The 27,687-nt window shown below is 43.0% G+C and overlaps 1 protein-coding gene across 3 annotated transcripts in view; it reads left to right on the top strand.

The window, feature by feature from the left end:
* The window catches only part of RARB (retinoic acid receptor beta), a 526,846-nt gene that overhangs the window by 56,173 nt on the left and 442,986 nt on the right, over positions 1-27,687 (top strand). The gene's annotated exons all lie outside the window — the stretch shown is intronic.

The following is a 27,687-nucleotide window of genomic DNA, read 5'->3' as shown; positions in this document are numbered from 1 at the left end:
TCCCCCATGGGAGCAGGGGAATTTGGGGTAAGAGAAAGTCAGGAAGAGAAAATGGGGACAGGGTTGCATAATGTAAGGGATGGAATAGAGGGAGTTGTAGGAGGGACACTATTGTGAATGTCTTGGGGGCAGGGGAAATTTTTTTTTTGGGGGGTGGGGGGAGAGAAAGAAAGGAAGGGTCCAGCAACTTGGACAGGGAGGAGCTGGGGCGGGGGGAGAGACTCAATACCTAGGAGGGCAAGAAAACTGGAGGCAGAGAAGATGAGGAACCCAGACATGGGGGTAGATTTACGGAAGAGAATCAGAGTTGGAATTGCAGAAGAGCTAAGGGAGATTTGTAGGGATGGTAGAGAACTTTGGGGAAGAGATTATAAAATGGTACTAGGTAGAGACTGGTCTCCTAGAATAGGAGGTGGGGAAGATAATTGGATGGGAAGAGAATACAGAGGAAAGAGTCTGTGTTTGTACAGCATCTAGTCCAATGGAGTCCTGGTCCATGCCCAGGGTTGTAGGTACTGTGGTAATACAAATAATAATTAATAAAGTGGGGCTGTAAGGGAGTGGGGAGGAGATTCTGAAGTAGGAGCCTGGTAGTGATGCAAGAAGAGATTCAAGGAGCCAAGAGAGAAGGGAGGTATGTTTGGGTGAGGAGAGGGCATTCAGAAACAGTGTCTGTTTAGGGAGTGGCCAACAACAAGGCAGTTACACTTATTAGTTTGTGTATAGAGCTTGGGATGAAGTCACATAGTGGAGTTGTTAGTGGCGGGCTTCCTCTTCAAGTACCAGGAGGTGCCAGCATCAGCTTCATTCCTATCCTTTCAGGTGAATGGTGGTGGAATGAGAAGACAAGGAAGTGAGATGAGGGACTTGAGAAGGGAATAGATTTCATCAAGGGAGAGCTAAGATGAGAGGGGAAAGGATTGGTGGGCCTTACTGGAAAGGAAGGGAGTGGGAAAGAAAAGAAAAAAGCAGCCTTTGCTGGGAATAGAGACACGACAGATAACAGAAAAGAATCGGTGAAGACACAGAAGAAAGAAGTACCAGGAAAAGGGGAGGATGGGTGAAATAAAGAAGAGAAATGGTTATGGGGCAAATAGCCAAAAAAACTGCGAAGAAAGGACTTTGGTATTGCTCTGTACCTCTGAAAATCAGGCTATGTGTATTTTAAAGATGAGGTTACTATTCATTCATGTTACTATTCATTAAATCTTCCTGATTCAGTAGGGCTTCATATTTCCTTTTTTGCTGCTGACACCCATATTGGAAAGTATTAAAATTAGAAGTTGGAAAGACCGAGCACTGCATCTGTAAAATTTAAGCCATTAGTAGTTTATTTTAACACATGTTGGCAGCGTATGTACAGATACCACAGTCATCAGCAGGGTTTGAAACTATGGAGACATGCACTGAACTAGTTAGTACATTACATACTTTGCCTATTATATACATTTACCCCAAGTGTCTAGGGTCTACAAGAGCTCAAGTCCCATGCGGGTTACCATTCTGTATCATATTCACATGCATCCATGCTGCATGTATATAGGCACCATATTCATTCATGCGTGTTAATCTTGGGACCCCCAGCACAAAAAACCTCTGTCACTTGAGCTAAATGAAACTTATTTAGCTGAAAGAGTAAGCTTTTATAATCACTGGAGCCAGCCTCTGGAGGGAGACATGATTATATACACCAAGCTATGTGACAGACCCAGACCAGTGGGGTACAGGAGTCTGCTAGAAGGCAAATATACTGGCCACTGGATGAACAGTTTGCTGTTCCCTGAGTGACGAGAGCAGGGGCTGCACTAGATCAAGAACCTACTAGAACCAGTTAAGACAGGCAAGCTAATTAAGACACCTGGAGCCAATTAAGAACATTCTACAATCAATTATGGCAGGCAGACTAATCAGGACACCTGGTTTAAAAAGGACCTCCCATCAGTTAGGGGAGGGTGTGCAAGGAGCAGGGAGTGAGAAGGCATGCTGCTGGAGGACTGAGGAGCACAAGCATGATCAGGCTTCAGGAGGAAGATCCTGCAGTGAGGATAAAGAAGGTGTTGGGAGGAGACCATGGGGAAGTAGCCCAGGGTGTTGTAGCTGTCATGCAGCTGTTACAAGAGACACTGTCGACAGTTGCAATCCACAGGGCCCTGGGCTGGAACCCAGAGTAGAGGGTGGGACTGGGTTTCCCCCCATCCCCCTCAACTCCCTATTTGAGATAAGAGGAGGTGACCTGGACTGCGGGTCCCACCAGAGGGGAAGTCCCTGGCCTATCCCCTGACCCACTAGGTGGGTCAACAGAGACTGTGGGGATTGTTCTCTTCCCTTTCCCCATGGTGGCCAGTGATGAGGTTAGCTGAGTGGGCGGCAGGTTTGAGCCACTAGCAAAAGTGGCCAAACTGAGGGCTTCCGTGAATCTCTGAGGAAAGCAAATCCACCAATAACTGCAGGACCCACCAAGGCGGAGGAGGAACTTTGTCACAGCTAACACAGCATGATGTACCATTAGCTCCAAAATAAAAAGCATCCTGTGTAACCAAATATTTGTTTAAGATAATAACAATAAAAACAAAGGGACTTGCCCAATCTTATGTTTTAGTTAGGAACCAGACCCCAAACTCTTTTGTATGTGACAAAAATGGTAATTTCTTTTTTCTTTTCACATAGGTTTAAAACAAAAAGATAAAATCCCAGATGTATCTTTACTGGTTTTTTTTTTTTTTTTTTTTTTACCAAGACACTCTGACCCAGATTCTCCCTTACACTAAGGCCAGCCTATGCTGTTTTGCAGATTTGAGGTGTCTGAAAGTGGGCAAAAATTCCACTCAAAGGGCACTTTTCACTGCTACTGTGGTGTGAAGAGACCTTTGTGTATATGAAAACCATGCCCACTGTCTTTATAGAGGTTTGTAGACCTGATTCTTTTTTACTTTAAGGTCCCTTTACAATGCTTCCCTTTATTCCTCTGAGGGGGTATTTAGTCAGAGTCCCAGCTAGTCCATGCTGAACGTATACTTGTGTGTGTATATATACACATACTTTTATAATTTCATGTCTTTTCAGGACAGGGAGACTGTCTAACTCTGTAAAGTGCTATGTAAATTTAGGATGCTGGATATGATTTGTTAGTAACTATCCTCAATGTCAGGTTTCAGAATAGCAGCCATGTTAGTCTGTATCCACAAAAACAAAAGGAGGACTTGTGGCACCTTAGAGACTAACAAATTTATTTGAGCATAAGCTTTCATGAGCTACAGCTCACTTCATTGGATACATGCATGGAAAATACAGTGGGGAGATTTATATACACAGAGAACATGAAACAATGGGTGTTACCACTCACACTAACAAGAGTGATCAGGTAAGGTGAGCTATTACCAGCAGGAGAGTGGGGGCGGAGGGGGAGGGACCTTCTGTAGTGATAATCAATGTGGGCCATTTCCAGCAATTGACAAGAATGTCTGAGGAACAGCGGAGCGGAGGGGGGGAAATAAACATGGGGAAATAGTTTTACTTTGTGTAATGACCCATCCACTCCCAGTCTTTATTCAAGCCTAAGTTAATTGTATCCAGTTTGCAAATTAATTCCAATTCAGCAGTCTCTCGTTGGAATCTGTTTTTGAAGTTTTTTTGTTGAAGAATTGCCACTTTTAGGTCTGTAATCGAGTTCTCCGACTGGTTTTTGAATGTTATCATTCTTGACTCTGATTTGTGTCCATTTATTCTTTTACGTAGAGACTGTCCAGTTTGGCCAGTGTACATGGCAGAGGGGCATTGCTGGCACATGATGGCACATATCACATTGGTAGATGTGCAGGTGAACGAGCCTCTGATAGTGTGGCTGATGTGATTAGGCCCTATGATGGTGTCCCCTGAATAGATATGTGGACACAGTTGGCAACGGGCTTTGTTGCAAGGATAGGTTCCTGGGTTAGTGGTTCCGTTGTGTGGTGTGTGTGGTTGCTGGTGAGTATTTGCTTCAGGTTGGGGGGCTGTCTGTAAGCAAGGACTGGCCTGTCTCCCAAGATCTGTGAGAGTGATGGGTCGTCCTTCAGGATAGGTTGTAGATCCTTGATGATGCGTTGGAGAGGTTTTAGTTGGGGGCTGAAGGTGACGGCTAGTGGCGTTCTGTTATTTTCTTTGTTAGGCCTGTCCTGTAGTAGGTAACTTCTGGGAACTCTTCTGGCTCTATCAATCTGTTTCTTCACTTCCGCAGGTGGGTACTGTAGTTGTAAGAAAGCTTGATAGAGATCTTGTAGGTGTTTGTCTCTGTCTGAGGGGTTGGAGCAAATGCGGTTGTATCGCAGAGCTTGGCTGTAGACGATGGATCGTGTGGTGTGGTCAGGGTGAAAGCTGGAGGCATGTAGGTGGGCATAGCGGTCAGTAGGTTTCCGGTATAGGGTGGTGTTTATGTGACCATCGCTTATTAGCACTGTAGTGTCCAGGAAGTGGATCTCTTGTGTGGACTGGTCTAGGCTGAGGTTGATGTTGGGATGGAAATAGTTGAAATCATGGTGGAATTCCTCAAGGGCTTCTTTTCCATGGGTCCAGATGATGAAAATGTCATCAATGTAGCGCAAGTAGAGTAGGGGCATTAGGGGACGAGAGCTGAGGAAGCGTTGTTCTAAGTCAGCCATAAAAATGTTGGCATACTGTGAGGCCTTGTGGGTATCCATAGCAGTGCCGCTGATTCTGTGAACCAATGTCCTGTTAATCTTAGAACTAAGAAGAGTGACTGTGATTAATAATTAAACATAATAAATGGCTTTGATTAGTGTGTAGATAAAGGGCCTTACATTTATGCCCACTTTTGGCCCCTTTTAGAAAGCCAGAATACTGTATGTGTAAATGAAAATTAGGCCTCTTCAAAACTCAGTAGTGGATTAGCTGTACTTTTTTATTTATTTATAAAACTAGGATTTCTAAGGCATTGTTTCATTCTTGTAAATCACTACATGACATCTGTTGTATCATATTCTGAAGGTACTGTGCCAGATCCATTAAGGGATGAGCTATGTGGAACATGCAAAGTCAGTATGCCCTAGTTAAGTGTCAAGGACTGTATTATATAGCAGTGACCATCTAAAGCTTTTTAGTTAATTGTGTCATTGTTTTTCACCAAATTGTAGGATGCATGACCAAAGCGACATTTTGAAGTGGAATGACTTGAAGTGGCTATTTGTCCTTTATGTGAAATTAATTGGGATCCAATCCTCCTGCATGGTGCTGAGTGCCCTTAACTCCCATTGACTTCCCATGGGAATTGAAGGAGCTTAGCACATAAAGGAGTTGATGAAGGAGAAGATTTACTTAGAGTAAATGCAGTGTAGTTTGGGTGATCCTGGAGAACCCTACAAATTCTGGCCAAGTCATCTGTGAAGTGGGCTGTGTGCTCTTGAAAGTCACAACGTAGAGGTATTTTATTTGTTCTGGATCTACTAGGGAGGCTAAGGATACTGTCAAACAGGACTATGTGAAGGCGAATTTGGTACCTTGTTGTTTGTGCCAGTAGTGTCCACACAGGACAATTAGTGTGCAACATGTGGGTGTGATCTGCAGTTCATACCACTGTAGCCTGCATTGCAGCTCAGTGTAGATATAATTCAAGTTAACAAAGTCGGTGAGTGTGTATTATTGGTGGATCTGGTAGCATTCACCTAGTATTTAGGTTGTCTGACACTTCCTATTACACCGGACCCTTGCTAGAATGCGGGGTTCGGGATCCATGCGCGGTACCACGTTAACACAGGGACCGCGTTACCATGGATCCCAATTTGAATATTTAAATTTGGTATCCGCCGCTGCGACCGCGCTATGTGCGAATCCGCGCTCCAGTGAAGTGCGCTCTAGCAAGGGTCCGCTGTATAAGATTCTGTTTTCTGCTTGTAACTTTGTGAAATGTTAATTGTTTGGGCTGGAATTTTCCATGCTGGGCATCTCAGGCTGAATTTTTGGAGGAAAGTTTCAGCCAAAACAGGCCAACTGTGTCTGAGAGTGAGGCGAGTGAAAAAGGCAGGGTTTGGCCCTTGCTAAAAACTGGTGAGAGCTTTAGTTCCTGCATGCTTTGGAGTGGGGACTTGAACTTGGGCAGGTAGGTGGCCCTTTTTGCCAGGGATGTATGTGTCTGTTGCTGTTCCTGTGAAAATCAGCCCAAATTAGGCTAAGGTGTAAATCTTTTTAAAAAATTGCAGTTTGCACATGCTCAGTAGAGACTTGCTCAAACTTCACAGCTAAAATCTCTGACGATTCCATCCGTGCTGAGCATGCTGCACCACGCACCTGAGCAGGACTTTCCCTGCAATTGCAGCTCTTTGTGCTGTGGGCCATATCGGACCAGACATTGAAACTGAAAGGAAAGAGCCTCTCTCCTGTTTCTCAGAGACACCCTTCCCTCCCCCCTCCCCAGTTGCACCGCCACTGATAGGCAGGCAGGAGGAGGAGGAAGCTACCTCAGCGCAGTGAGGACAAGAACTGGATGGGATGGACTGTGGGGTGAGGGGAGGGAGCAGACTGGGATAAAGAGAAAGGGAGGATGCAGGGGAATAGATACATGACAGGCACTGGACGCTGGCAGGGGTCCTGGAAAAAATTATACGGGATCCGGTAATTAAAAACTGTGTCATAATGCATATGCACAAGGGGTTGAATTAAGGTTTAATGCAGTGAACCATAATTCTGGCATTTCCTAACTTTTGAGTCCTTGATTTTGCAACCTTAATAATGTTGTTTTACCATAGTTTTTGTGAGTTACATATGTAATGTATGTGTAACTCACAAAAGCTATGGTAAAAGAACATTGTATATATAAAACACTAAGATATGTACCTTTGACAGTCTGCTTATTTGGTGTCTTTGTATTACTGTTTAGATGGTCAGTTCTTTGGTGCAAAGAAAATGTCATATTATGTATTTGCATTAGCAGATAACAAAATGGGGCATCTATCCTGAGAGGGGGTGTTGGGTGCTCCTGGAATATAAATAATACCAATAATCATAGATAGTACACTGTATAGAAGAAATAGATGGATTAGAAGTTTTTTCGTAGTTATATTGAAATGTGAAGAAAGTGTTATATTCTTCATTTTGGGCTGATTGAGATAGATAACAACCTGTAGTAATAGAGTTATTGATTGGACTGCAAACGACTTTCCAATACCTTGGAAGGCATTGATACCTGACAGTCTGAAGCACTGCAGTGGATTGATAAACATTCTGTCTGTCTGTCTTTGGTATTTTATAGAAGCAGTTCCTAGATGGCTGTGTAAAGTGTACATGGGGGGGCCTTGATGAAGCAACGACTTCAGTTGGACTACTCACATGCTTAAAGTTAAGCATGCACCTAAGTGTTTTGCTGGATCAACCTAGATTCTTTTTTGCAGCTGGGGTTTTCGATCCTTGAATTAATGTATGGATTAAATTAATCTAATTTCAAAATACCTTATCTTACATTTTAAAATGGAGATAAGAAAAAAGAAAGGCTTCAATATCCTTTTAATGGGGAGCTTAATTTTTTGTACACTTACAATACTCCATTGATTTACTGTTAAGTTGTTAGTGTTGCTTTAGAAATATACAGCTTCTACTAGAGGTTGGAATTTGTGTATGTGGAACTTGATAATTTATTTGATATCTTTTATTTATACATTTGTATTGATTCCTTTACACTGGGTAGATTTAAAGATGCCAAATGCTAATGAACCTAGCAGCAGAGCTCTGGATCAAAGTGAGTAAAGAAGATAAAATATCCATGCATCTTCTTAGAACTTGGAGCCTGATCTTGTACTGAGAATTACATGTATCCAGTGATGAGCTGCCAAAATCTGAAGAACTGGTTCCTTCAGTCACTCCGGGTCTTTGGCGGCACTTCGGCGGCATGTCCTTCACTCGCTCCGGGTCTTCGGTGGCACTGAGGGACCTGCTGCCGAAGACCCTGAGCGCTGCCGGGGGAGTAAAAAGGGATTCTCAAGGGGAGCCTCCCCAGCCAGGAGCTCAGGCGGGCCTGTTGGGATGGTCCTGCGGGCCAGATGTGGCCCATGGGCTGGAGTTTGCCCAACCCTTTAACAACCTGTTCTAAACCGGCTTCTAAATTTAACAACCAGTTCGTGCGAACCGGCTCCAGCTCACCGCTGCATGTATCCAGGGGTCTGCCTGCATTGTTCTCCTTGCAGGACTAGAGAAGAGAACTAGATTGTAAACTCTGATTCTTGAATGGTGTCCCTGGGCACTACTGCTGTAAAAATAATTAATAATAATTGCATTTGAAGGAGTGGGGTTTTGTGTGTTTGGTGAAATCTGTGTGTCCTGGGGCAGCCTTAGGGTGTGTCTGTATGTACAGCACTGTAGTGGTGCAGCTTTACTGATACAGCTGTGCTGCTGCAGCACATCTGGTCAAGGCGCTCTATGCTTACAGGACAGAGCTCTCCCGTTGGCATAATAAAACCACCTTTGCGAGCTGTGTAAGCTGTGTTGGTGGGAGAAGCTCTCCTGCCAACAAAGGCCTGTGCACATGAATGCTTATGTCGGTGTAACTTATGTCGCTCGGGGGTGGAATATTTACATCCCTGAGTGACATGCATTTTGCTGACATAGGTTGTAGCGTAGACATAGCCTCAGTCACAGACCCTATCCAGCGAGAACAGGTACCTGAGCTGTCTGTCCTGAATTCCCTGCACAAACTCGGACCGAATCAGGCCCTTTGCATTGAAGAGAAATTGTGAGTTGAAAAGTGTGTGTGCGTGCGTATGTGTGAAAATCTCATTTCTGAACAGGTACTAGAAATAACCATTCTTGTCCTTGTTTAGTTGTTTGGGGTGCTATAAGAAACCTTAATGTTATAGCTCTTGAGCCTGACTGCTACAGTAGTCAGCTTCTGAATGTGGCTTGCTTTGCAGGAATTAGATACTCTAGCATCTTGGGAAGACGAGATCATTTATTGTAATGTTGCTAATCATAAACAGAATTCTGGAATGCTGAATACACTGTAAACATGAAATAACAAAATACCAGTGTTTGAGAAACAAACCTGCCTGAATACTGACTGAAGGATGACTGCCTTCTTGAGTTGCTTTTCCCATCCTTTGTAGGAACGGGTGCAGACATGTCCACTATAATATATTTGTGTCCAGGACTGTTTAGATATAGGGGATTTTTTTTCAAAAAGTAAAGTGCATGCAAATTTTACTAGTGGATGGTTAGTATTTTTTGAAAAAGGTAAGGAACTATCCAGCTAATACTAATACAAACCAGCCCACTTATTCCCTTTAGTGATTAGCTAGTTAACATTTCCATAATCTATTTGTTTACTTTTCTTCATAAGCAATATCAAATGTATTTTTTTTCATATTTAATGCATGGCTTATTTCAACATAAGAAAAAACACAGTATCTCACAGTAATCTTTGTGCACGTAGATGCTCTCTAAATCACCTTGTAAAAAATTGTGACCAGCAGAGGGGGCCTATCCCTGGAAAATGATCCCTTACATAGTATATTTTAAGTGTGAGAAGCAGATACCAAACACATTTTTACCATGGCTTCCCTTTCTGCTTTTGATTTTTATACATTTTTGCTCAATGCTTAAGTTTCTCAAAGGTATGGAACTGACAGCACTGGGAAGATCAGTCCTTTGGTCCTGATCCAGAACGGCACTGAGCACATGGTGGGTGCTAAGCACCTCTGTGGTGCCTTTACATATCTTCTGGCCATATATGATGCACTGAGCATCCCTACTTAGGACAGGGCAAATACATTTGGTTCTTAGTAGAAAGCTTTTTATTAGGAACTGGGCTATGGTATGCAGATATCATTCATTCCCAGCAGGGGCTAGTGATGAATCTCAGGATAAATGCAAGCTCAAAGGTAAATACTATATGGTGGACCACTTTTACAAGGGCCTATTAGGGCTGTCTGCATTGCGGGGAAAAAATTAAAAATTGCACTAGTGTCACTACATTAATGTCATGCTAACGCAAAGCTCTAAAGTAGAGGTGCTGCCATGTCACAAAGCAGTTTATCTGGTAAATTGCTGGAATAAGCTGCAAGCCCCATTTTATGTTGATGCAGCAAGCCTACATAAGAGGGTTTGTCCTAGTGTAACTATACCAATGCACTTACACTGGTGTGACTGATTTTCTAGTTAGAAACTGCCTTGCTGCTCCCTGCAGGGTATACTGATTTGCATTTCAGCTGGCTGACTTCTTTGCTTTCCTTTTCCTGAGTCCCCCCCCAAGAGTCTTTTCTGGCTTATTTTATGGTGGCTTAGCACTTTGTGGCTACATGTCTGATGTTGCCACATACACATTCCTTTCACATGCCACTGCTTTGCTCAGTACCCTGAGCCATCCAGTCAGAATGGATAGGACCCAGCTCTTTCAACTGAATGACTTGCAATGTATGGAAAGAACCCCCTTTTGGACATGTTTCATGAAAATACAGCTCTTGTTCAGCAGTGACTTTTTAAAAAAAGAATTGGAAGATAATAGGATTTTAAAGGGTGAGCAATTCACCAACAATCACTTTATGTTGAGCATTTTCCTTCATTTTCTGAATGCTAAGGTGATGCCTGAATGCTAAGTTGATGTTTACTTCTGCAGCTCACTGCATCGCTATTGGGATGGACATTCTGCAGCAGAGAAGGATAAACAGAAAGAAGTTTAATTGATTCTTTTAATTAAAAGAGTCACATGCATTATCGAATATCAAAGTTAACATAAGGACTGGAATATTACTTTTATTAGTAATACTAATATTTCATTTGGTCATAACATCCTGCTTTTGAATAGTTAATAATTATTTCCAGAAATAAGTTTATTTTTGTGATTTGCTGCAGACTTGAGTGTTAACCTTACATAACTGCACTGTAACAATGTTGGGATTGGAGGCTGGAAGGATCAGAGCTCTTGGTAGCTAGGTTGTTGGGGTTAATAAGGGCTTTTATTGCAGATGGAAATGTTTGATAGCAGGAGGGAGATGCTAGGTGTAGGCTAAAGTCGGGAGGGTCCGGGTGTTGATTGCTTAGAGGAGGATTTGGTACCACCAAGGTGAATTGAGGATTTTAGTCACTGGGAGGGAACATATCCTTCTCTTGCTTTGATGAGGATGTACTTCATTTACTTGAAGGGATACTCTTTAGTCTTAGATAACTAATCTCCTCTTCCTTCTCTGTGCTCACCAATGCCATGGGCCAAGACTTTATTTCCTTCCCATCTTTCTTCTCCCTCCCCACCCACTTGGGACTGAATGTCTCCCTCAGTAAGGACCATTTAATTAATATCTCCCACTCCCCCAGAAGGGCTCCTGAGATAATTGGAGGGTTCTGTATGGGAGCAGCAGTCCAACCATACACTGTTAATTGCAGGATCATAGACTAAGGCCTTGTCTACAATACACAGTTTTGTCGACAGAAGTCAGCTTTCATCAACAAAACAGTGGAGGTGTACATGCTACAATGTTCCTCCTGCCAATTTAACTCTCCTGCTATGCTCACAAAATAAAACCATCTCAACGAAAGGCATAGAGCTTTTTGTGACAAAGTTAGATTGACGACGTGTCAGTGTAGACAGTACGCTTGGTTATGTCGCCGTAAATGGCCTCCAGAAGATTTTGCACAGTGCCCATCTTGACTGCTCTGGGCACCATTTTGAACTCCGTTGCCCCTGCACCCAGTGCACAGGCATCCATCCCTCCCCATTTAAAGGACCGAGAATTTTTGAAATTGCACTTCCTTTGTGCTCAGTGTGGAGAGCTCACATCACATAACGATTTCCTGCTTGGAATATGCTGGTGGTGTTGGATCTGCTGGCTCTGTGGGGAGAGGGGGCTGTGCAGACCCACCTTTGCTCCAGCTGTGGGAACATCAATACCTACGGGAAGATTTCTCATGACATGTTGGATAGGGGCTGCGAATGGGACATGCATCGGTGCCGTTCGAAGATAAAGGAGCTGAGGCAGGCGTACCAGAAGGCAAGGGAGAAGGCAGGATTTAAACTATCATTCTGGTGCTGCGTCGAAGTCCTGCCGCTTCTATAAGGAGCTGGATGCCATTCTTGGCGGCGATCCTACCTCCACTGCCAACAGCCCATGGATACTTGGGGGGGGGGGGGGGGGGGCTGGAGACAGCGGACAGCAGACTGAACCCGGAGGACGAAGTGGTGGACGGGGCAGTCGAGTTTGAGGATGAGATGGGATGAGTGACAGGATCGTCTGGTTCTGTGGCAAGCCAGGATGTCTTCTCGACCTCAGAGGGTTCAAGCCAGTCTCAGCACTCCGGCTCTGGCACTCATGATACAGGAGAGGGAAGCTCTGGTAAGTGCTCATTTTGAGTTGATACTGCTCAGTTACAGGTGGTAGAGCTTTCCTTTGTTTTGTTATGTGCTAGAAGTTGGTTAAGGGATAGACATATACAAGACTAGCTGTGTTTGCGTCTGCTTCACGTTCTCCTGTGCAGCTATGCAGTGTGGGCCCTGTGGAAGAGTGTGTTAATAAACACCAAGATTTCACAGGAATTCTCCAGCGAGATCCCTAGGAAACTTTTCTAGAGGTACTCGCCAATCCTCTGCTGAAGGTTCCTTGGCAGAGCTGCTTTGTTCCGTTCCGCATTGTAGGAAACTTTCCCACACCAATCAGCAATCGCTTGTGCAGGAACCAAAGCAGCACTCAAGCGAGCAGCATAGGGACCCAGTCTAAAGCTACATACATGCAGGAGATGCACCTTGTATCCTTGCTTATCTTCAGGAGTGAGATATCAGCTGTAATGACCACTGTGTGTGGTAAATGGTGGCAGAATTTACAATATTGTCCCTAGTTGTTTGCAGTGATCCTCTTAAAAAAACAAAAAAAACCAAACAAACCTCTGCCTCATCTTGAAACCCACCAGGCCAAACTCACCCTGTTTAGAGTGTTCGCCGAACTGTGCTTGCTGAGGGACAATGAGAAAGAGGTGTATTTTACTATTATGATTCAATGCTGTGAGTATACTAACAATCATTCTTCTTTTTATTGTTTGTTATGCTTCTGCAGATGTGGCCTTGCAGGGAACCCTCTACACACTGGTGGAGCTCCTCGACCAGATAAGGAAGCAAGCAAGGAGGACATGTTTCGGGAGGTGCTCTAGTTCTCTGACACTACAAATCAAGAACACGGGCCTTAGAGAGAAAGAGAGAATTAATAAAAAATTTATAAATAGCCAGGAGAGGAAGCAGGACCAGGAGTGAATTTCAGTAGGCCAGAAGTGAATGATAAAAGGTGATGGAGGACCAAATAGAGATGTTGAAGTCCCTAATTGTGCTGCAGGCAGAACACATGCATACTCCCCCCCTCCCCCTGCCCATACAGAACTACGTGCCATGCCTTCCACAAACTCCTCCCACACATTCCTTGCATCTTCCTGGCCTGTCACAGTACTCTGTTCGCTCAAACCCTGTGGACAATTTCCCAAATGATAGCTGGAGTTGCACTTAGCTATGAGAGCTTCCATCAGGAGAGTGCTCCTCTCGCTGTTATGTCCCTTTCAACAAAGTGTTTTCTGTGTTTTGTTTGTTGCTGTTTCATAAAAAAAATACTCTGAAAGATAATCTTTATTTGTCTCCTTCATATGGTAGTTTCTGCTGGAATTAATACACAGTGGCAATTGGCACATTTGCAGACTACAAATCATGGTCAGAAAGCAATCATCAAAATTTTCATGCAAGGTAGCAAGTTAACAAAGCATGGCAGAATGCTTTATAGAAAGACTCATTACTGGTGCTCATTGTCAAAATGATGCCTCAAAGCCTCCCTGATTCGAATAGCCCACTATTGTGCCCCTCTATTAGCCATGGTATCTGGCTGCTCAAAATCAATCCCAGGTGATCTACCTCCATAAGCCACTCCTGGGGAAGTTTTGACCCTTAACTTCACAAATATTATGCAGCGCACAGCAGGCTGCTATGATCATGGGAATATTTTGCTCATAGAGATCTAACCTGTCATAAAGGCAGTGCCAGTGAGCTTTTAATCTGCCAAACATGGTCAACAATCATTCTGCACCTGCTCAGCCTGTTGCTGAAGTGCTCCTTGCTGCTATCCATGTTTTCCAGGTATGGCTTCATGAGCCATGGGAGTAAGGGGTATGCTGGGTCTCCCAGGATCACTGTGGGCGTTTCAACATCCCCCATTGGAATCTTCTGTTCTGGAAAGACCATCCTTGCTTGCAGCTTTCTGTACATCTCAGAGTTCCTGAAGATTTGTGCATCATGCACTTTCCTGTACCATCCTGCATTGATATCCATGAAATGACCCCGGTGCTCCACAAGCTTATGCAATACCATAGAGAAGTACCCCTTTCTATTGATGTACTACATCGCAAGATGTTCCAGGGCCAAAATTGGAATGTGTGCCATCTATCGCTCTGCTGCAGTTAGGGAATCCCGCGAAGCCATCCACTATTTCATGCACGTTTCCAAGAGTCACAGTCCTGCATAGCAGGATGCGATTAATGGCCTTACACACTTGCGTGAACATAACCCCCGGAGTGGACTTCCCGACTCCAAACCGATTTGCAACTGACCGGTAGCTGTCCGGAATTGCCAGTTTCCACACAGCAATAGCCACACACTTCACCACCAAAAGGGCAGCTCTCATTTTGGTGTCCTTGCATCGCAGTGCTGGGGCGAGCTCTGCACACAGTTCCAAGAAGGTGGCTTTGCACATGTGAAGTTCTGCAGCCACTGCTCGTCATCCCAGACCTGCATAATAATGCAATCCCGCCACTAAATGCTTGTTTCCCAAGCCCAAAGGCAACAGTTCACCGTGTGCAGTTGCTCCATGAATGCAAAAGGTAATCTGGAATTGTTTCATTCCATGTTATGCAGCAGGGCAGGCACCACGGATTTCTGTTCAGATTCAAAGCTCATGAGATACTGCATGATCAGCCATGTTGTGTTCGAAGCATTGAGCTCAAGAGTAGAGAACAGTGCAGGATCCATGCTTTCAGGCACATATGGTGGGTGCACAGTAAACTGGAGTTGCTGAAAAATGGTGCGAAACATATTCAGAAGCCTATGGAATGATGGGACAGAAATTGCATCATGGCATGTTGAATCCCGCTCCCATGATGCACTGTGTCCATGCCTTCTTCCCACAAATCTTAGCTGCAGAAGGCGGTGGGATAGCTATTCACCTGCTCTCACTGTCGATGCTAGAGCAGCAACTGTGGATGTGCTCCGCTGACAGCAGGAGTGTTGTGTGAACATGCACAAGCAATGTAATTATAGCAGTTTATGATCATCGGCGTAACTTGTGTTGACTTAACTCTATAGTGTAGACATAGCCTAAGAGCTTGTCTTCACAAATAGATTTAAAAACTTAGTTAAACTGATGCAAAACCCTACATAGACTCTTATTTCAGTTTATGAGTTCAGTATATCTTAAGTCAATAAGGAATCTACTTAAACTACATTGATATAAGCTACCCTTATACGAAACATTATTTCGTAGGGTATGTCTACACTACGAAATTAGGTCAAATTTATAGAAGTCGGTTTTTTAGAAATCGTTTTTATATATTCGAGTGTGTGTGTCCCCACAGAAAATGCTCTAAGTGCATTAACTCGGCGGAGTGCTTCCACAGTACCGAGGCAAGCGTCGACTTCTGGAGTGTTGCACTGTGGGTAGCTATCCCACAGTTTCCGCAGTCTCCGCTGCCCATTGGAATTCTGGGTTGAGATCCCAATGCCTGATGGGGCTAAAACATTGTCACGGGTGGTTCTGGGTACATATCGTCAGGCCCCCGTTCCCTCCCTCCCTCCGTGAAAGCAGCAGCAGACAATCGTTTTGTGCCTTTTTTCTTGAGTTACCTGTGCAGACGCCATACGACGGCAAGCATGGAGCCCGCTCAGGTAACCGTCACCGTGTCTCCTGGGTGCTGGCAGACGTGGTACTGCATTGCTACACAGCAACAGCAACCCCTTGCCTTGTGGCAGCAGACGGTGCAGTAGGACTGGTAGCCGTCCTCGTCATGTCCGAGGTGCTCCTGGCCGCGTCGGCCAGGAGCGCCTGGGCAGACATGGGTGCAGGGACTACATTAGAAGTGACTTGACACGTCAGTCCTATTGAACCATCTTATGGTGAGCAGGCAGGCGATACGGATTGCTAGCAGTCCTACTGTACCATCTTCTGCCAGGCAGGCAAGAGATGAGGATGGCTAGCAGTCCTACTGCACCATCTTCTGCCGAGCAGCCATGAGATGTGGATGGCTTGCAGTCCTTCTGCACCGTCTGCTGCCAGCCAAAGATGTAAAAGATAGATGGAGTGGATCAAAACAAGAAATAGACCAGATTTGTTTTGTACTCATTTGCTTCCCCCCCCCTCTCCCATCTAGGGGACTCATTCCTCTAGGTCACACTGCAGTCACTCACAGAGAAGGTGCAGTGAGGTAAACCTAGCCATGTATCAATCAGAGGCCAGACCAACCTGCTTGTTCCAATAAGAACAATTACTTAGATGCACCATTTCTTATTGGAACCCTCCGTGAAGTCCTGCCTGAAATACTCATTGATGTAAAGCCACCCCCTTAGTTGATTTTAATTCCCTGTAAGCCAACCCTGTAAGCCATGTCACCAGTGGCCCCTCCCTCAGTCAGAGCAACGGCAGACAATCGTTCCGCGCCTTTTTTCTGTGCGGACGCCATACCAAGGCAAGCATGGAACCTGCTCAGCTCACTTTGGCAATTAGGAGCACATTAAACACCACACGCATTATCCAGCAGTATATGCAGCACTGGAACCTGGCAGAGCAATACCGGGCGAGGAGGCGACGTCAGCGCGGTCACGTGAGTGATCAGGACATGGACACAGATTTCTCTGAAAGCATGGGCCCTGCCAATGCATGCATCATGGTGCTAATGGGGCAGGTTCATGCTGTGGAACGCCGATTCTGGGCTCGGGAAACAAGCACAGACTGGTGGGACCGCATGGTGTTGCAGGTCTGGGACGATTCCCAGTGGCTGCGAAACTTTCGCATGCGCAAGGGCACTTGCATGGAACTTTGTGATTTGCTTTCCCCTGCCCTGAAGCTCATGAATACCAAGATGAGAGCAGCCCTCACAGTTGAGAAGCGAGTGGCGATAGCCCTGTGGAAGCTTACAACGCCAGACAGCTACCGGTCAGCTGGGAATCAATTTGGAGTGGGCAAATCTACTGTTGGGGCTGCTGTGATGCAAGTAGCCCACACAATCAAAGATCTGCTGATATCAAGGGTTGTGACCCTGGGAAATGTGCAGGTCATAGTGGATGGCTTTGCTGCAATGGGATTCCCTAACTGTGGTGGGGCCATAGACGGAACCCATATCCCTATCTTGGCACCGGAGCACCAAGCCAGCAAGTACATAAACCGCAAGGGGTACTTTTCAATAGTGCTGCAAGCTCTGGTGGATCACAAGGGACATTTCACCAACATCAATGTGGAATGGCCGGGAAAGGTACATGGCGCTTGCATCTTCAGGAACTCTGGTCTGTTTCAAAAGCTGCAGGAAGGGACTTTATTCCCAGACCAGAAAATTACTGTTGGGGATGTTGAAATGCCTATAGTTATCCTTGGGTACCCAGCCTACCCCTTAATGCCATGGCTCATGAAGCCGTACACAAGCAGCCTGGACAGTAGTCAGGAGCTGTTCAACTACAGGCTGAGCAAGTGCAGAATGGTGTAGAATGTGCATTTGGATGTTTAAAGGTGCGCTGGCGCAGTTTACTGACTCGCTTAGACCTCAGCGAAACCAGTATTCCCACTGTTATTACTGCTCGCTGTGCGCTCCACAATATCTGTGAGAGTAAGGGGGAGATGTTTGCGGGGGGTGGGAGGTTGAGGCAAATCGCCTGGCTGCTGGTTACGTGCAGCCAGACACCAGGGCGCTTAGTTACAGGAGGGCGCAGTACGCATCAGAGAAGGTTTGAAAACCAATTTCATGACTGGACAGGCTACGGGGTGAAAGTTCTGTTTGTTTCTCCTTGATGAAACCCCCCGCGCCCCTTGGTTCACTCTGCTTCCTGTAAGCTAACCACCCTCCCCTCCTCCCTTCAATCACTGCTTGCAGAGGCAATAAAGTCATTGTTGCTTCACATTCATGCATTCTTTATTCATTCATCACACAAATAGGGGGATAACTGCCAAGGTAGCCTGGGAGGGATGGTGGAGGAGAGAAGCACCAGGAGGGGTGGTGGAGGAGGGAAGGAAAATGCCACACAGCACTTTAAAAGTTTAGAACTTTAAAATTTATTGAATGCCAGCCTTCTGTTTTTTGGGCAATCCTCTGTGGTGGAGTGGCTGGTTGGCTGAAGGCCCCCCCACCGCGTTCTTGGGCGTCTGGGTGTGGAGGCTATGGAACTTGGGGAGGAGGGCGGTTGGTTACACAGGGGCTGTAGTAGCAGTCTGTGCTCCAGCTGCCTTTGCTGCAGCTCAACCATACACTGGAGCATACTGGTTTGATCCTCCAGCAGCCTCAGCATTGAATCCTGCCTCCTCTCATCATGCGGCCACCACATTTGAGCTTCAGCCCTGTCTTCAGCCCGCCACTTACTCTCTTCAGCCCGCCACCTCTCCTCCCGGTCATTTTGTGCTTTCCTGCACTCTGACATTATTTGCGTCCATGCATTTGTCTGTGCTCTGTCAGTGTGGGAGGACAGCATGAGCTCAGAGAACATTTCATCAGGACTGCGTTTTTTTTTTCTTTCTAATCTTCACTAGCCTCTGGGAAGGAGAAGATCCTGTGATCTTTGAAACACATGCAGCGTGTGGAGGGAAAAAAAAAGGGACAGCGGTATTTAAAAAGACACATTTTCTAGAACAATGGCTGCACTCTTTCAGGGTAAACCTTGCTGTTAACATTACATACATAGCACATGTGCTTTCGTTACAAGGTCGCATTTTGCCTCCCCCCTGCCCGTGGCTAACAGCGGGGAACATTTCTGTTCAGCCACAGGCAAACAGCCCAGCAGGAATGGGCTCCTCTGAGTGTCCCCTGAAGAAAAGCACCCTATTTCAACCAGGTGACCATGAATTATATCTCACTCTCCTGAGGATAACACAGAGAGATAAAGAACGGATGTTGTTTGAACGCCAGCAAACATACACTGCAATGCTTTGTTGTACAATGATTCCCGAGTACGTGTTACCGGCCTGGAGTGGTCAAGTGTCCTACCATGAAGGACGCAATAAGGCTGCCCTCCCCAGAAACCTTTTGCAAAGGCTTTGGGAGTACATCCAGGAGAGCCGCGAATGCCAGGGCAAATTAATCCTTTCACATGCTTGCTTTTAAACCATGTATAGTATTTTGAAAGGTACACTCACTGGAGGTCCCTTCTCCGCCTGCCAGGTCCAGGAGGCAGTCTTGGGTGGGTTCGGGGGGTACTGGCTCCAGGTCCAGGGTGAGAAACAGTTTCTGGCTTTCGGGAAAACCAGTTTCTTCGCTTGCTTGCTGTGAGCTATCTACAACCTCCTCCTCATGATCATCTTCTTCAGCTCCAAAACCTGCTTCCATGTTGCCTCCATCTCCATTGAAGGAGTCAAACAACACGGCTGGGGTAGTGGTGGCTGAACCCCCTAAAATGGCATGCAGCTCATCATAGAAGTGGCATGTTCTGGGCTCTGACCCGGAGCAGCCGTTCGCCTCTCTGGTTTTCTAGTAGGCTTGCCTCAGCTCCTTAAGTTTCATGTGGCACTGCTTCGGGTCCCTGTTATGGCCTCTGTCCTTTATGCCCTGGGAGATTTTGACAAAGGTTTTGGCATTTCGAAAACTGGAATGGAGTTCCGATAGCACGGATTCCTCTCCCCATACAGCGATCAGATCCCGTATCTCCCGTTCGGTCCATGCTGGAGCTCTTTTGCGATTCTGGGACTCCATCATGGTCACCTGCAGCTTGCCACGCTGGCCAAACAGGAAATGAGATTCAAAAGTTCGCAGTTCTTTTCCTGTCTACCTGGCCAGTGCATCTGAGTTGAGAGTGCTGTCCAGAGCGGTCACAATGGAACACTCTGGGATAGCTCCCGGAGGCCAATACCGTCTAATTGTGTCCACAGTACCCCAAATTTGACCCGGCAAGGCCGATTTAAGCGCTAATCCACTTGTCAGGGGTAGAGTAAGGAAATCGATTTTAAGAGCCCTTTAAGTCGAAAGAAAGGGCTTCATCGTGTGGACGGTTGCAGGTTTACATCGATTTAACGCTGCTTAATTCGACCTAAAGTCTTAGTGTAGACCAGGGCTTAGGATCAAAATAAGACAGTCTATAGAGGGTTTTGCATTGGTTTAATTAACTCAATTTTAAAATACATCTTTAGTAAAGTGGTGCGAGTTTGTGTCTAGACCAGGCATAAGATTGTATTTTTAATTACTGGCCAGGGTACCTAAAGCTTTGGGTAGGCATTCTTTTACATGAGTTATATCTGTATGAATAAATGCTTTCAGAATTTAATACATTGTTTTATATTCATTTAGGGTTTTTAGGTTGTGGTCTTTATTTTCCTTGTTTTTGCTGCTCCTTCTGCAAGTGCATTTAAACGCTAGAAAAATGTGTAAATTTGGAGTAATTTTGGTATATCTGTTCTAAAAACTTATACTCAGATTCTTTCTTTGGTGGTGTTTTATGAGTTTTAAAACCAGAACGATGATGTGGTTGTTTTTACATAAATTTTACATATTTATGTTAAATAGAGTATGAGAGTATTTTATTTATTCTGAATTGCTTCAGAACAGCCTCTGAACTAATAGGCTTGCTCTTTTGGCAAAAAAAAGAACCCAAAATCCTGATATTGCAAAAATGTATGCCAATGGTGATCTCTTGTTTGATGTACATCTTCTACCTTAATATGTTAGTTGCTTATTTATCAGGTCAAATAAATTTTAAAAAACAAATTAATATTATCTTGCTGGTGAGCTACTTACTGATTTTAATTGTAACTGTAAAAAGATACCCAGAGGGAGATATAAGCAGTAGCAACTGACATTGTTATGATAGCCCCAGGAAACAAGTGTAAAAGACAGGATGTTTTGTTGTAAAACAATTAAAATAGCTTCACAAAGCATGCTGGTTTCTAAGCTGTCCAAAGGAAAAGACTGTGAAGGGAGTGTCAGCCAGTCACAGCGTCACAGTTATTATAAATTACCATCTCCTTTTGGGGAGGGGGCAGTGGAGGGAGGTGGAAGATGGATAACAAAGGTGACAAATAAATACATGCTACATAAATATGCATAAATCCATTACCATCTGCCACATTGTCCAATTTGACTGGGTTGTCTTTTGATGTCTACCACATAAATCAGTTTAAAGCAGTTTCCCTCGAGCAGTATTTTCTGTAACGAATGGGTCACATTCTTGGGTTTGTGACTGAAGACCTGGCAAATAATATAGCAAATGCAGTATTTACCTTTTAAAAAAAAATGTTGCAGTCATAGGATTTATTTTGCTGTGCAACCATTAAACATTGTATTAGTTACTAGAAACCAGACTGTGAAGTTAAACTACCATAAATTTTGCTTGGCTAGTGCTTTTTGGAACACAGTTTTGTGTATCATTGGTGAGGCATACGGCAAAAGAAGTTCAAAATGTCTGTTTTTGTGCTAGAGCCCTATGACTGTTTTAAATAGTAATTTTCATAAAGCTGCATCTCAACTTTTGATGGTAGGCAGATGTGGTTCACCATCGCTGGTGGCTATTCTTTATATCATCACTATGATGTGTTTCAGCCCCTCTTCTCAGTGTTGCTCAATTATTATTTTCTTTGTTGTTCCTTAATTCTTTGCCATGGCACTTCTACAGATAGTAATCTCATGTTCAGATGAGGACTCTCTCTCTCTCTGTATGTTCAGTTCCTGAAATATTCCAACATCCTGTTCCGGATTTCTCTTAATAGCCACCACTTATCACTTTGCGGTGGTACACACTCATCTCAGCATGAGTTTCCTTTACCAAAAAGACTGCGTTACACCATTCTGACAGTGAAAAGGGGCCTTCGTGTCAATGAGAATCAGGCCCCATCTGCCTTTTCCCTTTATGATTTTCTAGATATATCACAGCAGGATGGATAAGAATCTTGATTATTTTTTAATCATTGATTTAAAAATCTAAATGATTTTTTAATATACAGTAAATGGATTTTTTATTTACATGTTGCTAGTTCTTTCTCTATTTTGTAGTCTTAAATTGTTAATGTGGGTGCTTAGTACCTTTTTCAGTACTGAGTTTCCTAATAATTGCTAGACTTTCAGATTTTATGTAGATTTCTTGTACGAAGAAGTTTCACACTGAGAATTGTCATCTCTGCTGACAAAGACAAGTCAAGAGTCTTCTTACTGTGAGAACAACACAAACCCAAACCCAAAATTGGTAAGCAAATAGCGCATCCTGTTATTTGCAGCCTACACTAGCTGCCAACATAGCAAACTTCCGCAGGTCAAGAAAGCCAAAATACTTCAACCTGACTATGTTCCTCCATCAGTTTGCAGTTTGAAATCAAGGGGACTTGTGCTCCTAAGTCACTTAAGTGCTTTTAAAAATCTCAAACTTAGTGGCTTAAATATGGATTTAGGAGTCTAATTTTAGACTCCTATTTTAAAAAAACTTTGGCCTATGTGTATAAAAAAGTTCCCAATAACACATTAAAAAAGTTGAAAATATCAATAACTTTACATTATTAGCACTGAAGCAACTGATGTGACAGACATTTTAGCCCACAAGAGAAAATCTTTTAATAAAAATACAAATTCAAGCCTTGATGCTGCAAATAGTTAAGCACATGCTTAACTTTAAGTACATTAGTAGTCCAATAGAAGTCAATAGGCCTATTAATGTGAATAAAGTTACATGTCTACTTCAGTGTGTAGGTGATTGTGGCTTTAATTTTCAGTGTTTCATTTTTTGCATACAGAAGTTCTGTAAAATTCAGATGAGATACCCCACTAATAGTGGTATTTAAAAAAAATCATCTGTAATTTAGACCATCATTCATTTTAATCTAAAATTGCAATAGCACATATTTTCAGATTAGTTTTACAGAGCCTTAGCCTGATTTAAATCAACAAAAAAAAAATCAAGTTTGATTTAAATAACTTTAATTTAAATCACTCCGGTCTGTCTCACAGGAGCCCCATATTTTGGAAGATTCTATATCTTTCTCATCCACTGATTTGAGGCTCTGCCTTTGATAGCCACATAAAGTAATAAGCCACATCATGCAGGCTTGCTGAAGATTGAACGTCATGATGACTAGCACAACCTTTTCTGGCCAAGTAACCTCCAGTTTCATGAATACTATATATGCCTTAGCTCAGGGGTTCTTAACCTTTTCCTTTCTGAGTCCCCCTCTCCCAACATGCTGTAAAAATGTGCTACACTTGTGCCACAAAAAATGTTTTTCTGCATATCCAGTAGATTAAAAGCCAGGGCCAGAGTTAGGGGATAGCAAGCAGGGCAATTGTCCAAGGCCCCACGTCACAGGGGGTTCCTCAAAGCTAAGTTGGCTTCATCCCCATGCAGCAGGGTTCAGGCTTCAGCTTCGGCCCTAGGCAGCGGGGCTCAGGCTTTGGCTTTCTTCCCTGGGCCTTAGTGACTCTAGCGCCAGCTCTGCTCTCTGGTTTATTTTGGAGGACCCCCTGAAACCTGCTTGCGGCGCACAAGGGGGCCTTGGACCCCTGGTTGTGAACCACTGCCTTAGCTAACTTCTTTTTGTTGTCATCTGCTATGCTCATATGAAGGAGGAAAGATGATCTTGTGGTTAAAGAACAGGACTGGAAATCAGAAAATCTAGATTCTACTTCCAGCACTGCCACAGGCTTCTTGTATGACTTGTGGCCCTGATTCTACAGACTCTTACTCACATGTGTAAGGTACTTTGATAAATAAAGATTTTAAAAGTGGGCCTTTAATTTCCTGGTCCTCAATTTCCTCATTTATAAAATAAAGGATAGGTAAGTATTACTATCTGACAGAGATGTATGAAGATAAATTAATTAATGTCTATGGAGAATCTTGAAATCCTTATATAGAAGATGCTGTATAAATGCAGACAATAATTGTATATACTACAGATATAAACTAGCAGAACTCAAAGGCAATATGTCCAAGGGAAGGTAGTTCTGAAACTGCTGTCCTGCTCTGTGCCCCAGGTAATGTGGTAAAGAAATAAAACCCACACTAGAAATGAGCTAATTTGTTGTTATTTTAAAGCTAGGATGGCAGGGAACAGGAACAAAACAATTGCTCTGAAACCAATTTGAATGTTGTTCAGACAAATAAAAGACTGAGGCAGTTGCTGACCTCTCTTGACAAACAGCTGGACCCAAAAATGGCCATTGAGTTGTCGCTTAAGGACTTAATGGAGGAGATCTTTCAAATAAGAGAAACAGTAAATAAGGTAGATGGAGCTTTTACACACGTTAAAATTGAGATAGCTCAAATGAAAGCCAACCTAAATGAAATTAAAGAAAATGTGAATGAAGCTGAAAGAACATGTCTGTGTATGTGAGGATGAATTGCTTACGTTAAAAGACTCATAATCAAATCAAGCTTCTGGAAATGATCTTTGGAGAATCAAGAGAGTAGGAGCAGCAGAAAGAAAATTTAAGACTATCTGGACATCCAGAAATAGCTTGAAGGAGATCACCCAGGGAATGGTATTGAAAATATGGTAACAGAACTGATGAAATTGAATACTAAAAGTTTTTTTAAATGGAAAGGGCACATAGATTTACCAGTGCTTCCCAGAATACGCACAGTAAACTCCAGTCTTTTATATTAAAAATATTGAGTTTTGAGCATGTCCTGCAGATGATAGTGGTTCAGTCTCTTTCTTATTAGCCACTAACAAAAGTTGGTTCAGTAAAAGATATTACCTCACCTTCTATGTTTCATTCATATTCTGGGACCAACATGGCGGCAACAACACTGAAAATAGTGGAAAATCTTCTACTTAATGTTGTTTTGTCAGTTTTTAAGTAATTCTCTTTTGATTTTTGTTTGATGTGTCTCATCTGTGATTGACAGCTCAACTGCTTCTATGCTTCACGAAGACAGGACCTAATCCATAATAACCTAGTATTAAGGAAATAGGTTATTATTACATCTCTAATACAGTGACAAAGCAGCAGTAATTGGAGTAACCAAACTCAAGTTACCTCAGGATTTAGGAGGGGTTAGTTTCCCAAACACCGATGGATGGACAAGTTTATGCGTTGCCAAAATGTTATTTCCTTTAAAATTTAACATCTTGTTTAGGGATCATTGTTAGGGCCAGATTTTCTGGGTAAAGGGCTGGATTCTCTAGTTTGCCATATAAATGACACAAGTTAAACCTGACACAAACCTGCTACTGACTGAGCCAAATTTGTACAACTGATCTAGAGGTGAAAGGCTCCATATTTATTACAAATCCCCAAGTCAGTCAATTACATGATTAAAATAAATTTTGTTTAATCAGATTATTGTCTTTTACATTGTTGCATTTTATTTGCTCTTACTTTGGACGTTATTGAGTAGTTTTCATTATCTTCTGACAATGATCAGTAAGTCAAACACATTCAACTTTAATAAAAATGGTTATTTGGGAACAAAACTTCAATTAATGAAGACATTTCTGTGAACAAAAATCTTTATTTCAGTAGGCATAAATACAAAATACATGTTACTGTAATGGTAATGCACATCTGTTCTTCTGCCTCATCCCTTTATTTGTCTTAGAATTATTACCCCTGATACTACTATTATAGCTGGGAAACTGGCAACAACTATAGTTTAGCCTGCAGGAACTTTTCCATTCTAAGCCCCTGTATTTTAGCTTTGCAGTCAGCTCGGCCAGAATAAATTCTCATTCTATGTTGAAATCCCTCTTGGGTTCCAGAATGCAGATATCTGAAAAATAACCAATTTTTCTTTTTCAGCTAACCAGTCTCTCTAGTGGTAAAAAAGTATAGATAATTCAAATTAAAAGTAGGGAGAGACCAGTTAACTTCCCACAGAAATTTTGTCTGCTGATGTGATTTGTGAAAAGTAAACCCCAAAGAATTGTGGCTTATTCTCCAAGGTTATCAACAGTCTTTTACCCTACATTCCAAACACACTCTTACTTCTGATACACGCTCTCAAAGCTAGAGATTTTTTTTTTCTGTATCACAGCGTTCCTGGCAGTATCAAGGACGTTTATTATCCGTTGCTGATACCCTAGAATATTAATTTAAATCTGGGATAAATGTTTATTTTCTTCGAATTTCTACAAATTAAAAATGCACCTATCCAGCCATTCTGTATTCCTTTGACATAACTTAAATACACAAATAGTACCTTAAATCTCTCATAATCAGGGCAAGCCTCAGCAATCAGGGTAGCTGTAATGAATGTTCAGTAGAATGTGATCCTTTAATAATTCATCACCATACGTCCTGTTCTAGACATATTTCTGTAGACCTAAGAATATTCGTTTTTTATGGTTCCTGAATGTGGTATGTTAAGATGGTTAACATCCTCTGCCTGAAACTTTAGATTCTGTTAGTTAGTGAAGTTGTGTTTTCCATGGAAATAACCCTGAACAAGTGGTTGGGTGAGGTAGCTATACCTTCCTTTCAGTACCTTTTTATTTTATAATGACAAGGTGTCATTGAAGACCAGTTCTAGTTTTATCTCTAAAGTGGATTCAAGTTTAGAGAGGAGCCAACAAATAAATCTTCAAAGTATTTGTCTAAATTACCGTGTCTCAGAGAAGAGCTACAAAGCATACCTTGGATTTGGTAAGGGCTCTAATGTTCATAAAACCAAAAAAATTACAAATTTCATCCTTCTTAAAAGAGTCAAAGGAAAGGTCAGTGCATTTCTAGGTCTGCAGTTGCAGGTTCGAACAGCTCCTCGCATTAAAGAATCTTACAGTTTGTATCTTACCATCACCTGTACCATTAAGAACATAATATGACTGCCTCTTGGATGTATTGAGAACCTATTTCAGTTAAAAAGATTTTCTATTCTGCTACTTGGCTTTCCATTCATTGCTTCACTTTGTACTGGGAAGTTGGATCTTTCTTGAACACAGGTTTCTGGACGCATATACTAAATGCAATATTCTAAGGCTCCTCTGTTCAGGTTACCTCTCTGTCGTTGATCAGAGACTCCTATTTTATTTTCAGTGCTAAAGATGAACAGAAAAATATCTTTTATTCCTCCAGTTAATTGGATTTCCGTAAGTCAGCTCCAACTATCCAGAAATGCCACCAGGTAGCAAGTTTAGCTAACGGGATTGCTATTTTTTTAAATGTTCTGTATGCTTTAAAATAGCCAGTGTCTGGTCCTAAGGAAGTATCAGCTGGATCTTGAATGTAATTAAGATAAGACATGGTTAGTGTGCAGAAATTTTCAAGTGTACGCTGTCCAACTATGTCAGGTATTTGGAAGCATTTACAGGAAAAGAGGATAGTTCATGTGCTCTGCATTGATGGAACTGACTCCCAGGGATTTAATTCACATGGTTTTCAGGAAACATATTTTCTAGTTGTCTTTACTTTCCCTTTATCACTCCTGTGTAGTGAACCTGTGCAATTCAATTTATTAAAGCTTTGCCTATTATTTATTTTATTATTAAAGCTGATACTGCAAAACAATAGGTTTGAAACTAAACCAGTGTTCAGAATTAACAGGAAAAAGATGTACATCTATTAATTTTTTTTTTTACTAAAGAATATCTT

The sequence above is a fragment of the Caretta caretta genome, chromosome 2 (genome assembly GCF_965140235.1).
Source record: "Caretta caretta isolate rCarCar2 chromosome 2, rCarCar1.hap1, whole genome shotgun sequence".
NCBI classification, from domain to species: Eukaryota; Metazoa; Chordata; order Testudines; family Cheloniidae; genus Caretta; species Caretta caretta.
This window is presented reverse-complemented; position numbering and strand designations above follow the sequence as displayed.